The sequence below is a fragment of the Vulpes vulpes genome, chromosome 1 (assembly GCF_048418805.1).
Source record: "Vulpes vulpes isolate BD-2025 chromosome 1, VulVul3, whole genome shotgun sequence".
In the NCBI taxonomy this organism is placed as follows: domain Eukaryota; kingdom Metazoa; phylum Chordata; class Mammalia; order Carnivora; family Canidae; genus Vulpes; species Vulpes vulpes.
In genome coordinates, this window is record NC_132780.1 from 190998077 (window position 1) to 191011220 (window position 13144).

Consider the following 13144-nt stretch of genomic DNA (forward strand, 5'->3'; position numbering starts at 1 on the left):
CTAATTTGAAGGGATACACGCACCACAATGTTTATAGCAGCATTATCAACAATAGCCAAATTATGGAAAGAGCCCAAATGTCCATCGACTGATGACTGGATAAAGAAGATGTAGTATAGATAGACCATGGAATACTACTCAGCCATAAAAATGAATGAAATCTTGCCATTTACAGCAATGTGGATGGAGCTATAGAGTATTATACCAAGTGAAATAAATCAGAGAAAGAAAATACCATCTGATTTCATTCATATGTGGAATTTAGGAAACTAAACAAATGAACATAGAAGGTAAAAAAAAAAAAGGCAAACCAAGAAACAGACTGTTCTTAATTAGAGAACAAACTGATGGTTACCAGAGGAGAGGTGGGTGTGGGGAAGGATTAAATAGGTGATGGAGATTAAGGAGTGCACTTGTGATGAGTACCAGACGTCGTATGGAAGTGTTGAATCACTACACTGTACACCTGAAACTAATATTATGCTGTATGTTAACTAACCGAATTTAAATAAAAACTTGGGGAGGGACGCTTGGGTGGCTCAGTGGTTGAGCGTCTGCCTTTGGTCCAGGGCGTGATCATGGGGGCCTGGGATCGAGTCCCACATGGGGGTCCCTGCATGGAGCCTGCTTCCCCCTCTGCCTATGTCTCTGCCTCTCTCTGTGTGTCTCTCATGAATAAGTAAATAAAATCTTAAACAGAGGAAAAAACCAGGTCAAAATAGACCAATATAATTAGGCTTTAATATGTGAGGCCATTACACTCTTCTAAGATGCTATAAAACCCAAACAAGAAATACTGAAATCAAAATTAAAGATAACTTGAGGATAATTATTATAGAGGCTATTTTAGTTCCTTGTTGTAAGCCCCCTGGAGACCCAGGATCGAGTCCCATGTCGGGCTCCCTGCATGGAGCCTGCTTCTCCCTCTGCCTGTGTCTCTGCCTCTCTCTCTCTCTGTGTGTCTCTATGAATAAATAAATACAACATTTTAAAAAATAAAATAAAATAAAATAAATAAAGTTCACCAATGTCCTGTCCTGTCTAATCAGCAGTTGATATAATCTAGTGTATTTTTTTCATCTCAGACATTGTAGTTCTCATCCCTACAAATTCTCTATGGGTCTTCCTTTATATCTCTCATGTTTCTACTTACTGTTGAAGTTAAAATAAATAATAAATAAAATAGTTTAAATGATATAGTTAAAAAATAAGTAATATAGTTTTAAAAATACTGTTTCTTCTGTTAATTGTAACCTTTTGTATCTGTTCAGAGTAGGTTTTAATTGATTGATTTCTTATGGGTTTTTTTCCTGCTTGTTTGCATTCCTGATCATCTTAGATTGGATATTGTAAATTTCATTTTGTTGAGTGCTGCATATTTTTATACTCCTTTGTGTTTTCTTGATGTCTGAGAAATAGTTGTTACCTGAAGTCAGTTCTTTTTTGGGGGTCTCAATTTTCAGGCTTCTTAGGGTAGGGACACGGCAGCATTTAGTCCAGGATTAGTTATTCCCCACTACTGAGGCAAGACCCCTCTGACTATTGTACCTGTGAGTTTTTCCAGTTGGTTCTAACAGGCACTATTCCAGACCATATGTAAGCAAAGAACACTATTTCCTCTAATCCTTTCAGATAGTTATTTGGCAGGCCTCAAGAAATTTCCTTAATGCACATGTTGACAGTACTCTGCAGAACACCTACAGGGTTTGGAGGTGCTTTCTCTCTGCAACTCACTTTCTGGTAATTTGTCCCAAGAACTTTGGCTGTCTTGGTCTTCCTATACTCTCAGCTCTGTCCCCTCAACTTAGGGAGTCCTGAGCTCTGCCAACATTCTCCTCCTTTGCTCCTCTTAGTCTGGAACCTTTCTCAAGGAGGTGAGCTGGAGCCAACTATAGGGTTCCCCTTGTTGTTTCTCATCTCATAGAGATCATGGTCTTTTGTTACCTGATGTCCAGGGCCTAGAAAATCGTTTCGTGTATTTTGTTAGAGTCCTAATTTTTTTTTTTTTTAGGTGGACAAGTCAATCCATTTCCTCTCACTTCACTTTGGCTGGAAGCAAAAGTGATTACCTTCATTTTGAGTATAATTTATTTCAGTATAAGTTCAAACAAGTTAATATTTAATAATGGCTGTGGGAATTACCTGGCTACAAAATTCCTGAAAATTTAACAACTGGCTCTCACAAGCCAGTATAGGCTAGCACAGCTCTGCAAGCACTTCACTTTCTGCAAGCAATTGATAAAGACATTATTTTATACAATTTAAGATTACTTCTAGTCTATCAAACCTAAATTCCATGGCCTTAAGAACTACTCTGGTCAGAGTTATTCAGTAATTTTTAAAAACAAAGCAAATAAAACTAATAAATTCTTCAAGATTTAGACTCCAGATTCAATGAACATACTGCTCTCTTTTTTTCAATAGTCTTCTGCCTCCATGCAGCCCAAGCATGTTTCCAGCCTTTGTCACCTCTAGACTAAGAACTTACTGTAACTTTTATTTTTGCTGTTAGTTTTGTTCCTCTTCCATTCTGTCTTCCATGGCATCAAGGGAATGAGCTCTCTAAAAATCACAGATTTGGTCAGGTGTTTCAATTACCTGCAGGATGAAGTCCAAGCTCCTTAGGATATACACAGCCTCTGCAAACAAATAAACAACCAACAAAATAAATCACTCTCAAATCTTGTTCCCCTTGATAGTATTATACATCATATTCATGTCATGGATTCATGGACGCATTTTGTGCCTTCCCACTCTTTGACCTTCAATTTGACCATGTGGTTGCTTTGACCAATGGGATCTTAGGAATGTAATGGCATCAGTGGAAGACCATACCTGATAGCCTCTGTCCATATATCCTGAGCCCAGAATTAGTATGTAGGCTGGACCCGCAACTTGAAGCAGAGCTCCCCAGCCAACCCTACATCAGCCAATTTGGCATTGACCTGCAGACCACTGAACATGAAAATAAACGTAATTGCTGCAGGCCACCAAAATTTTTTTTTGAGTTAGTATTATGGTTGTTTATTATGAAGCAAAAGCTGATGGATACAATAATTTTTTAAAGATTTTATTTATTTATTCACGAGAGACACAGAGAGAGGGAGAGAGAGAGAGAGAGAGAGAGAGAGAGAGAGAGGCAGACACAGGCAGAGGGAGAAACAGGCTCCATGCAGAAAGCCTAAAGCAGGACTCAATCTGGGGTCTCCAGGATCACACCCTGGGCTGAAGGTGGTGCTAAACCGTTGAGCCACCCAGGCTGCCCCGATGGATACGATAACTAAAGTTTATTATTATTTCATGCCAGGAAATTTCACACCTATTAGCTCACTAAACTTTCTCAATAATCTGTGAGTCTTTCTTGTATTGTATGGATGGGAGAAATGATATTTAGTGAGCTTATGTTACTTGATTAAGTTTACATACTAAGTAAGTGTGGTAGATATGAGATTGGAACTCAGGTGTTTTTTTTTTTTTCCCACTACACACCTTCATTTCCTACTGTTCCCTTAATTTGTTCTATTTTCTGCTTCAGTGATAACATACTCTAAAGTATCATTTCTAACTCTAATTTTTGCACATCCTGTGTCTAGGCATACGGTAAGGTGCTCAATAAATATTCAGTGAATGGCTAGTGAATAAATGGCTGTGTAGAAGCCTCTCTTTTGCCACCTGGTTAATTCAGCATTCAAAACCTGTTTTAGAGATTATTCTTACATGAAATATTTTTCTTCACCTCTCCAATAATTTCCTCCTTTCTGGGATGCCTGGGTGGCTCAACGGTTGAGTGTCTGCCTTTGGCTCAGGGCGTGATCCCAGAGTTCTGGGATCAAGTCCCACATCGGGCTCCCTGTAGGGAGCCTGCTTCTCCCTCTGCCTATGTCTCTGCCTCTCTATATCTCTCAGGAATGAATAAATAAAATTTAAAAAAATTTTCCTCCTGCTTTTCAATCTACCATAGTAAAAAACTCTACCTATCATACTAAATTGCCGTGATCTCATTGACACATTTGTTTTCCTTACCTTAAAATATCTCATTGTTAGGGTCCACAAAAATCCATTTTGCATCCCTAGGGTTAGTCTGGGAATAGCGTGCAACTAATAAGTGTATGTTTTCACTCTCTGGGTTCTTTGTGACCACCGAAATAGATCTAAGTTTTCTGAAAATCCCAATTAATTTAAGCATTATGACCATCCCTGATGCTATCTGTACTCATAAGTAGACACTAAAGAAAAACTGAAAACTAGTTAACTTTCAGGAGGTTTAGGAAACACCTTCTAGGACTTCCCATGTTTCTTCCATGACCTTGACAATCACTGCAAATAACAGACATTATCATGGGGAAGCACTTGTAAATACCATACTTGCAGGGGGAAATGTTTGAAAATTGTTTAATTTGAAGGTTTGAGAATGATTTTTCTTAACCAGTGTTTTAAATGTATAGAATTTTATAGGGAGAAATACTTACATTTTAAGGTAATTACTTTTTAAACACTTATGACAGAACCCACAGAAAAGGTTACCTGGAAAGTACTTTATCAAAGAATACCAACAACCACTAGATGTCAGCACTTAAGAACTATAATCCTACCAATGTCTGATGTTGGTTTAATTTTTTGTTTTCAAGATTATGATTTATGGTAAAAGGTAACTGGAAAACATGGGACATGTTTGCTTGAAATAGATACAAATAATACGCTTAGAAAAAAATAAAGTCAATTATGGCAACAATTCTAACAAGAATAAAAATCTCATCTTAAGTGACCATTCTGCAAATCCTGGAGTGAGGTTCACCAACTGGTACTTTGCCAAAACAGATCAGGACAGGATTCTACATGCAAGGATTCGCCACAGGCAATACCCTATCATCTCAAGAACTGGATAAGTGGACTTTGAATCTCTGTATCTGGGAATTTCTTCAAATTATGACAAGATGTTCTTCACAAAACCGTACTAGTTATGGTCCTGCACGTGCACTTCCTATGTTGTTTCTTGTCAACCATCCATCAACTTTCTTCAGTTTATTTTTTTAAGTTTTATTTATTTGAGTAATCTCTACACCTGACATGGGACTCAAACTCCTACTGAGCCAGTCAGGGCACCCCAGTTTATCCTTTTAAATATAAACCATGCAATCACTAAATTCCCTTTGCTTTTGAAGTATATTCAACAAATCAAAATCAGTGTGCTGACAGGCCGCTTAAAATACAAACCTTTGTTCATTTTCATTTTGTTTTTTTTCCCAGAACAAAAAAATCTCTCTTGGGCTGTTTCTGAATAGCAAACAAAGTAAGATGCATCAAAAACAAGGAGAATGATAAAGGTGTGTCCGCAGGGCGGGGTCTGTAAGCCTGTGGCTGAGAGTAATGCAAGTCTAATTAGCTGCTTAATGAACCATTACTAAGCTGTCTGGGGTTGAGTGAGGAATGTACACACTTGGCTCAGCTGACTGGCATCATTTTGATCTGAGTCTGAAATAAAACAATAGAATTTGTTAGGCCATTAGATACTTTCATAGGTAGCCTCAGGGAGCTTTTCCATATTGAAGTTCTGTAATACAGAAGACTAATTAAATAGCCCATTTCTTGTACCATCTGCACTTAGTTTTAAGAAATTGAACATTGTTTTTATTCTTATTTAAAAATAAAAATATGGTAAAACCACATCACAGAGTTAGCATCTCTATTCATGGTACCTTATGACAGAGATAAAATAAGGCACCAATATTGCTTTCCATTTGCCTCAACTTCAAATTTTTGTTTGCATGCTCTGAGAATTTTGTCCTAGACTATTATAGTGAATTATTATACACTAGGATTCTCTTTCAATCAGTAAGATTTATATTCTCCTTTCTATAATTGTCAAAGTTACTTAAACTGAATTCTGTGTTTAAGTAGGTTCAATGTGTTTTGATAGTCTTTTCCTCCATAACTTCATCATTTATTTCCATTTCCATTTTAAAGATAAAGAAAAAAGTCTCAAAGTGCTTTTGTTTATTGGGCCACCTGGCTGGCTGTCAGTAGAGTTGGTGACCAAGTCTTGGGATCATGAGTTTGGGCCCTGTTGTTGAGTGTAGAGCTTACATTTAAAAAAAAAAAAATGCTTTTGTTTGTTTCAGTCAGTATTATATGATGGGTCAGAGATAGAGTTAGGGTTATCTGACATGGTCTTTTCTTGTTTTGAAGAGCTCATAATTTCTTTAGTCTCTTTGAGAGTCAAAGCAATTATGTAAAAGTTTGTTCTGAAGTGTGCTTTTCATCTTAATATACATCTTCTGCTTCATTCTGTTTCTGTTCCAGCATTTCTGTACAGGTCCCACGTGAGTGTTTCTTCTTATCTGTCAAAATACTAAGGTAGAATTATCTTAATGCCTTTCCTTATTCATTTGAATCCTTACCTTAGAATATGGCGTGGAAGTTTAATTTCGATGCTATTATTTTGCTATTATTTTATAATTAGTTCTCTAGTTACCCAAGGGGGCAAAGAGTCAGTCTAAAAACCTGTGGCTGTAGGTAGTCCACAATATTAGGGCTTTATGTTAACAACTCTACCATTGTACACTGATCCCAAATTATGAAAAATATTTTATCTTTTTTATTCAGTGGGATATCCTTGGAAGTTGGTTTATTCTATAGTTTAAGGGTATGTTACAGGGATGCCTGGGTGGCTCAGTGGTTGTGATACAGGGATGTCTTGGGCTCAGGGCATGATCCTGGGATTGAGTCCCACATCAGGCTCCCTACATGGAGCCTACTTCTCCTCCCTCTGCCTATTGTCTCTGCCTCTCTGTGTCCCTCATGAATAAATAAATAAAATCCTTTTTTTTTAAAAAAAAAAAAAAAAAGGTATGCTACAAAATTTGGTAAAAAATCAGGTTAGCATGACACCTCATGGTTTGTTAACATCCACATATCTTTCTCCTCCCACCCTTTTCCCCATCCCCTCCTCTCTCCTTTCCTTTCCTTTCCAGGTCAACTTACCCTTTTTTCCATACAACTGGATATTTATCTGCTGTAAATTTAGTTCCCAACAGAGAATCCCCTCTAACCCTTCAGAGTTCCCTCATACTGATTAGGAGCCAGATTAGACAGACTTCTAAATACTAGTGGTCACAGGGTCTATTACAATTGACCCTCTGCAACGGAGAAATGGCTCCAGGAGCTTATAGCTTTGCCTTTCTTATCGCCTCCCATGCTTTTAGTTGCATCTTCAAAATGGGGATACAGTGGATATCTTATTACTATAACTTACTTCTCATGACACTGTGTGATCTCAAGTAGGGAAATGCTTTGTTGATGCCATGGAAAAGTATATACCGAACTATTAACTCTGAGAATTCTGTTGTTATGTAATGTAACCAATCATGTCCTAATTTTTTTCAATAAATTCATTTCATTTCCATAATTTTAAGATTAAAGTTTTTAAAAATTAGTCAGCTTTAATACTGCAGCAAATGAAAGTTAGTACACTGGAAATTTAAATATGGAATAGCTATACATAAATAATAAGAAAATGGTCTGAGGAAAATGTAGATAAGATTATGATTAAAGAAGTAGCGGTAATGAAATTATTTCCAAATGAAGATAAATACACTAGAGCAAGTATATGGACTGAAGAAGGGCACTAATTTTATTGAAATGCAATGAAGATTGTATTCAATGTAATCTAAATATCAATTTGAAGAAAATAAAGAAGGAAAAGGGATCCAGAGCTTCTTATGGGATCAACGGACTTACTTCAGAAATGTTAAAACATTTGAGGATGCTAGAAGTACTTTTGCATTTATAGAAGTGCTCCAACTGATTTTCCCAACTATAATGAAAACTATTCCAGTTCAGTAGGCCACAGGCATCAACCATAAACCCCTGAAACACCTCCCAGGTGTTTCCAAGCGACAGTGATTATATTATAGATGCTCTCTCAGACACAGATAATTTGAAACAGACAATTTCCTTGCAATGCACTAATTATTATTCAAACCCTTTCCGAGTCACCTGTTCAGCTAAGTAGGGGTGCCTGAGTTCCAAGCCTTTGGGGAACTCTGCAGAGAGTCTAAGGAATTTGAGCACCTCTGAACCAGCTGTTTATTTTATGGCTAACTGCCCCACAGACTTGTTTGGAAGATAGAGCATCACTTCAGCAAAATGAGTGGTTAAATAAAAACAATGTTTTATGAATCAATATCATAGATAATATTTTAGTCCCAATGCTGCTTATTATAGTTGCGTGAAGCACAGCCCCAGTTGTCTCATGTTCGTGTGTCTTATAATTGTTCAAACAACTGTTGAAATAGTCATACCAACCTCTACATTTCTGCCCAATGTGGTTCTAGGAGGGAATGAGAATTTGCTGGAGCCTCTACCCCTATCAAGAGTGGGTAAAATCCATTCTTTTGACTAGCCCATGTGGCTCATGCTCTTCTTTGGGAAACAGTGCAAGATTCTGTCCCTTGGCAATGCTTGCTGGGCTATTGTTTTCACTATCATCCTGATGTTGGCACATGTCTTTTCATCTCCAGCCAAATATTCTCCTGGTCTTTGTTGTATTGACCCCACAGTGGAAGACAGAGGGGTGATAAAGTGTGTGTGTGTGTTTTTAGTGACTCTTTTGGCCTCCAAGTATAACTCTTACTATGAAATGATTCCTCACTCTACTGAAATGTCCCCTCTATGAGGGCAGGCATCAAATCTTATCCGTATTTCTAGGATACTTCCAGGAACATAATAAGTGGTCAATCATATTTATTCAATGAGTGGCCTAAGTCCTTCAAGGATTGGCTAGAGAGTATATAAATGACAAGACTGACTTTAAAAATATCCTTTCTGGGGCACCTGGGTGGCTCAGCAGTTGAGCATCTGACTTCGGCTCAGGGCGTGATCCTGGAGACCCGGGATCAAGTCCTGTGCCCGGCTCCCTGCAGGGAGCCTGCTTCTCCCTCTCTGCCTGTACCTCTGCCTCTCTCTCTATGTCTCTCATAAATAAATAAATAAATAAATAAATAAATAAATAAATAAATAAATAAAATCTTTAAAAAATATATCCTTTCTGGTAGGCTTATTTCTCAGACAAGATGACATAGACTTCTCTACTTGCTCCTGCTAAGTATAGCCATAAACCCTAGAAATAACAATAGAAGCATCATAGGAGGACTTTGAAAGGTAAAAAAGGGAAAGGTAGACTGGCGAGGGACCTAAGACCAGAGTCACAACATAGAGGCAGGTATCTTAATTATCCTCCTCACCTGGCAACAGAAAGCAACCCAGACCCAATGTCTCCTGGACCCACACCTGGTGGCAGAAGATGGACCAGGTCCAGGCTCATTCCTCCCCTGAGTCAAATAAGAGTCCTGCAAATAATACCAGGCAGGCCACGTGGCAGAGTGGAAGTTCCCCTGAAAAAAAGTGGCCCTGTGGAACTACTCTTTATTCCTGTGGGCTGAAGATTTCCTTTCCCACCTAAAGGCACAGGTAGTTTGGACTGGGGAAGTGCCTTTTATCCCCACAGGTGGCAACAGCAGAGATCAGTGGAAACCCTAATGGCACCAGGGGAAGCAAGCAGACCAAAATAACACAGTAAAGGCTCCAAAAACTAAATTGTCATTGGAATCACAGTCTACAAGTAGAATGTGACTGCATGCTAAACTTCTCTTTTTAAAGATTTTATTTATTTATTTATTTATTTATTTATTTATTTATTTATTTATTTATGAGAGACACAGAGTCAGAGACATAGGCAGAGGGAGAAGCAGGCTCCCTGTAGGAGCCTGATGGAGGATTCGATCCCAGGACCCTGGGATCAATGACCTGAGCCAAAGGCAGAAGCTCAACCATTGAGCCACCCAGGTGCCCCCTGCATGCTAAACTTAAACAGAGTGACTGCTTGCTAAAATAGAAGATGTAGGGCAGCCCTGGTGGCGCAGCGGTTTGGCGCCGCCTGCAGCCTGGGGTGTGATTCTGGAGACCCGGGATCGAGTCCCACATCGGGCTCCCTGCATGGAGCCTGCTTCTCCCTCTGCCTGTGTCTCTGCCTCTCTCTCTCTCTCTCTCTCTGTCTATGAATAAATAAATAAAATCTTTAAAAAAATAAATAAAATAAAATAAAATAGAAGATGTATATAGGACCTAGAATTTCCTAATACAACAGCCCAAGTCTTTAATAGTATAACAGAAAATCTCCTGTCATACCTAGAGCCAGAGAAATCACAACTTGAATGAGAAAAGACAGTGAAATGACACCAACACCAAGATGAATCAGATTTTGAAATGATCTAACATGGGTTAGAGAGTAACCATCATAAAAATACTTTCTCAAGCAAATACAATTCTCTTGAAACAAAGGAAAATGCAGAAAATCTCAGTAAAGAAACAGATTTTTAAAAAAGATTTTATGTACTCATGAGAGACACACACAGAGAAAGAGGCAGAGACTAGGCAGAGGGAGAGGCAGGCTCCACGCAGGGAGCCCGACGTGGGACTCCAGGATCATGCCCTGGGCCAAAGGCAGATGCTCAACCGTGGAGCCACCCAGGTGTCCCAAGAAACAGAGGTTTAAAAATAGAAAATAGCAAGCTGAAATAACAACCAAAATCAATACATTACTAGATGGGCTCAATTGTACAATGGAGATGATAGAAGCAGTAAACTTAAGAACAGATAAATAGAATTTAACAAATCAGAATAACAGGAAAAAAAAAACAGACTTCATGAAAAGAATACCTTTTCCCTGATGATCAACAAGAACCTCTTTTGCTATGCGTTGAATTATTTCCCATCCTGATACATTAAACCCCACTCCCATCCAGCTGGGTGGATTTCATCTTCCTTCTCTGTCTTAATTTCATTATCACAGGGACCTAGCTGTCAGTTCTAATGCTTTCTCCAGGGTTCCTGGGACTCTAAGCAAAAAGGAAATTGTATAACTTGCTTCAAGGTTCACACTGAGTAGATGAACAACCGGTGTCACTTTCTGCATCCTTCCATCTCCCATCCAACAGATATTTCTAATAGTTCCTCAGATGAGATAGTATTGGGCTGCCCCATCAGGACTCAGAAGCACAGTCTCCTAGCTGGAATCTATCTATGACAATCCTTTGAGCTCTAGAAGTTAGCTCCGGGGATCCCTGGGTGGCGCAGCAGTTTGGTGCCTGCCTTTGGTCCAGGGCGCGATCCTGGAGACCTGGGATCGAATCCCACGTCGGGCTCCCGGTGCATGGAGCCTGCTTCTCCCTCAGCCTGTGTCTCTGCCTCTCTCTCTCTGTGGCTATCATAAATAAATAAATAAATAAATAAATAAATAAATAAATAAATAAAAAGATTTAAAAAAAAATAGAAGTTAGCTCCGTAAATTTGAAAAGTAAATGTCTGTATCGAAATATATAAACTTTTATTGAGATACTATGAATTAGCTACTCATTACGCAAAGTGAAAAAAATACATAAAAAGCAGTATTAAAAAAACACTTTTTTTTCAGTACAAGTCACATCCCTTTCAGAAGAAATCTTAACTTTTTCAACAACTCCTTAATCTTTGGTTTTCTTTGCTGCCTTTAAGAAAAATAGGTCTTCTACTTATGGTATTTTGAAACTGCTCACAATTATGCCTGCTGCTTCAATTTGTGTGTTCTACTTTGGGAACAGTTTTGACATCTAAAGGCTTACTTTAGCTGTTTCAACTGCTTTGTAACTAGGTTTTCAGAGCTTAGGGGAAGTCTGTTGTTAACTAATTAGCTCTGGCTAATTACTTGCATATTCTAATTGCTCTAGCTATCTATCCCTGAATCCACCATAATCTCTGAGACCTGAATTCTTGGCACTTCTCTCACTTGTCAGATTTGGCTTCCTTCCGTTCTGAAGCTTGCCCGCTAAACCGATTTTTTCTGGCTCTCTTCAGACTGGGTGGATAACAGAGGAAAACAGACTCAAATGACATATCACAAAATGTGACTCCTGCCACTTCCTTCCTTCAAATTCGCGACAAACTCATATGGTTACTAAAAAAAAAAAAAAAAAAAAAAAGCAACAACAACAAAAAAAAAACAAAAAAAAACAAAAAACCAACAACACACTTCAGCAAGTGCTTATAGTATTCCAGGCAAGGTAATGGTCTGTTGAGAAAAGGGAACTGGAAGCAGCCACACTGAAGCATCTCCCCAGTTAAGCCTCTCTTCCCATCTGACTGAGTTTTGTGTTCATGTTATTTTGCATATTATCCTTCTTGAGTTTAAATCCTAGCTTAAGGACCTACTTTCTGTGTGTCTGAGTAAATTATTTAACACCCCTCAACCAGATCTCAGCTTATCCATTTATAAAATGAGAATTTTATTGTACCTATATCACAATTCTGTGGAAAGGATCAACTGTGGTGATCAAAAGTGCCTGGAGTATAGTAAGCACTTGATACGTGCTGGCTATTATTAGTCCTTTTTATCACTGAAAAAAGTTGTTTCTGTATTCTTTATTTACTAAATTATAAATTTTGTGAGGTCAGAACAGTCTTATTCATCTCTGTGTACCAAAATTTTTGGGAGGCTTTATCTGAAAGTGATTGACCTCCTTTCGTGGTTTCTTTTTAAGATTTTATTTATTTATTCATGAGAGACAGAGAGGGAGAGACAGAGGGGGAAGCAGAGGGAGAAGCAGGCTCCATGCAGGGAGCCTGACGTGGGACTCAATCCCGGGTCTGCAGGATCAGGTCCTGGGCCGAAGGCGGCGCTAAACCGCTGAGCCACCCCGGCTGCCCCCTTTTGTGGTTTCTATTGCCACCACTGACATCACCTTTGCCATAGACTCTGTCACACTTCTCCAACAAGACTGCTACGTGGCTACAGAAAAACTGTCACAAACAGCCTTCTAATTTGGTAGGAAATCCCATACTTGCTTTATTTTGAGGTCAACAAATATATCAGGAGGCAGCAGAGATATCCCTGGCTCTGTATTTCTCTCTCTCTCTCTTTTTTTTAAGACTTTATTTATTCATGAGAAAGAGGGAGAGAGAGAGAGAGAGAGAAAGGCAGAGACATAGGCAGAGGGAGAAGCAGGTTCCATGCAGGGAGCCCCATGTGGGACTCGATCCTGGGTCTCCAGGATCACACCCTGGGCCAAAGGCAGGCGCTAAACCACTGAGCCACCCAGGGCTCCCTCTGTAT

At 38.8% G+C, this 13144-nt stretch overlaps 1 long non-coding RNA gene across 1 annotated transcript in view; it reads right to left on the bottom strand.

Annotated features, from left to right (window-relative positions):
* The window catches only part of LOC140597729 (uncharacterized), a 48805-nt gene that overhangs the window by 26143 nt on the left and 9518 nt on the right, over positions 1-13144 (bottom strand). The window contains exon 2 of the long non-coding RNA XR_011999618.1: positions 2599-2639. This is a non-coding gene — a long non-coding RNA (uncharacterized lncRNA). The remainder of the gene's footprint in view (positions 1-2598; positions 2640-13144) is intronic.